Below are 3,053 nucleotides of genomic sequence, written 5' to 3'. Positions count from 1 at the left end.
CACATTTTGGAAAGCTCGTGACGATTCGAAATGAGGTCTGTGTGGAAGATTTGGCACTTGTGTACATAGGATGCTTGGATTGTCAGTTTTCAACAAAATAAGCATAACTTTCACATATAGTTTCCATTTTGGGCCCATAACCACATTTCAGAAAGCTCGCGACGATTCGAAACGAAGTTCGCATAGCAGAATAGGCACTTGCGTATACGGAATGCTTGGATTGTAAATTTTCAAAAAAATTGGCATAACTTTTGCATATGGTGTCTGTTTTGGGCCCATAACTACATTTTGCAAAAGTACGAGATGAATTAGAAGGAGGTTTGCGTGGAAGAACAGGCACTTGCATACACGAAACGCTTGGATTGTCTATTTTCGAAAAAATTGGCATAACTTTTGCATACGGTGTCGGTTTTGGTCCCATAACCACATTTCGAAAAGTTCGTGATGATTCGGAGCAAGATTTTAGGGGAAGAATAGGCATTTGTGTACATGGAATGCTTAGATTGTTAGTTTTTAAAAAAATTGGCGTAACTTTCGCTTGCGGTGTCCATTTTGATCCCATAACCACATTTCAGAAAGCTCATGATGATTTGGAACGAGATTGACGTGAACCCCGTAGCAACGTTGACTAAAAAAACCCACAACGCGATTGACGAACCCAAGAAAGCCAAATTAATCCAAGAGTTTATGATTAACCCAAAAGAAAGTCGAACCAAAAAACCCAACAAGAACGACGCTTGAAAGACCCCTTGATCACACAATCCAAGAATTAAATTCGGTTGTTTGAACGTCACAAGTTAACACTTGATAAGTTCGAAGTTGTTCAATGAAGAACGATGAAGAGAAGACAATACGCCTCACTTTTTTCAATATCAATAATGTCAAAAGTTTTTGACTATTGAATTGAAACTCCTATTTATACTAAACCTAAAAACTAGGTAAAAATTGTGCAAAAGTCGATCATAATCCCCAAAATATGGAAAAGAATCAAAAACTAATAAAATATGGAAAATTACCAAACTTTGGAATTTCGCCAAAAAAATGGTCTATGCAACCGCATAGTGTATTTCCATGTGATCGCATGGTTCAGTCCGGTTGGCTACTTTGAGTTTCGGTAAGCACCTATGTGATCGCATGGTGTTTTACCCTATACGGTCGCATAGGCTTATTTTTAGCCTCTGGTTTCGTCGCTTGATGACAAACTGATCCAAGTTGATTCAGCTTTCGACCCGAACATGAAAGTTGCTCCATTTTAAGTCCCAAACATGGTTCCATCAATGGTTTCTTGAACGAGTAATCCCATCCCTTGTTTCACTTGCTTTGCCCTTGATCACGTTATTGGTCCGTCATCGACTATCAAAGGGTCTCGTCTTGCACTTACTTTCGTTGGGCTCGACTCCCGGTTCATATCATCCCCTCCCTCTTCAAAAGGATTCGTCCTCCAATCTAAACCTGCATCAAACAGAAAGAGATCAGATACATTAAAAGTAGCAGAAACATTATACTCACCTAGAAGGTCCAACTTGTATGCATTATCGTTTATCTTTTCAATAACTTGAAATGGTCCATCGCCCCTCGATTACAACTTGGACTTCTTTTGCTCTGAAAACCGCTCCTTCCTAAGGTGCACCCAAATCCAATCTCTTGGTTTGAATGTCACGCGCTTCCTACCTTTGTTTGCCTGCGACGCAACCAACTTACTTTTGTTTTCAATTTGCGCTTTTACCTTTTCATGGAGTGACCTAACCAATTCCGCCTTCCTTTTGCCATCTAAACTACCACGTTCATTCACAGGTAAAGGAATTAAATCCAAAGGAATTAGTGGATTAAAACCATAGACAATTTCAAATGGAGAATATGACGTAGTAGAGTGAATAGCATGATTGTATGCAAATTCAACAAATGGTAGACACTCCTCCCAACTCTTCAAATTTTTATTGATTACTGTGCGTAACAATTGTGTCATAGTCCTATTCACTACCTCAATTTGCCCATCCGTTTGTGGGTGACAAGTTGTGGAAAATAGTAACTTAGTACCTAACTTACCCCACAAAACTCTCCAAAAGTGACTCAAAAATTTGACATCCCGATCCGACACTATGCTTCTAGGAACCCCATGTAAACGCACAATCTCTTTAAAGAATAAGTCAGCAATGTTCATGGCATCGTCAGTTTTGTGACATGGTATAAAATGTGCCATTTTACTGAACCTATTGACAACCACAAAAATAGAATCCCGACCTCTCTTAGTCCTAAATAAACCCAAAACAAAGTCCATTGAGATATCAATCCAAGGCTTACTAGGTGTAGGTAAAGGTGTGTACAAACCTTAAGGTAAAACCTTAGACTTAGCCCTTTTACAACCTATGCATTGACTACAAATTCGTTCGACATCACTTTTCATCTTAGGCCAGTAAAAATGCTCCTTCAATACATCTAAAGTCTTTTGAACCCCAAAGTGTCCCATCAATCCACCACTATGTGCCTCCCTTACTAACAACTCCCGAATAGAACAATTAGGAACACATAACCTATTTTCCCGAAATAAATACCCCTCATGCCTAAAGAACCTATCAACCACCCCTTTTATGCATGACAAATAAATATCCGAAAATTCAACTTCTTTTTCATACAATTCCTTAATATGTTCAGACCCAAGTAGCTTAGAATCAAGAGTAGTTAGCAATACGTACCTTTGCGATAACGCATCCGCCACCACATTTTCCTTACCTTGTTTATGCCGAATGACGTATGGAAAGGTCTCAATGAATTCCATCCATCGTGCATACCTCTAATTCAATTTACCTTGTCCCCGCAAGTGCTTTAGTGACTCATGATCGGTGTGTATTACGAACTCCTTCGGCCATAAATAATGTTGCCAAGTCTCTAAAGCTCGAATAAGTGCATAAAATTCTTTGTCATATGTAGGATAATTTAAAGCAGCTCCACTCAATTTTTTGCTAAATTATGCAATAGGCCTCTGATCCTGTATTAAAACTGCTCCAATCCCTATTCCTAACGCATCACACTCAATCTCGAATGTTTTATCAAAG

The sequence above is a fragment of the Olea europaea genome, unplaced genomic scaffold (genome assembly GCF_002742605.1).
Source record: "Olea europaea var. sylvestris unplaced genomic scaffold, O_europaea_v1 scaffold264, whole genome shotgun sequence".
Lineage (NCBI taxonomy): Eukaryota > Viridiplantae > Streptophyta > Magnoliopsida > Lamiales > Oleaceae > Olea > Olea europaea.
Note: the sequence above shows the minus strand (reverse complement) of the source record.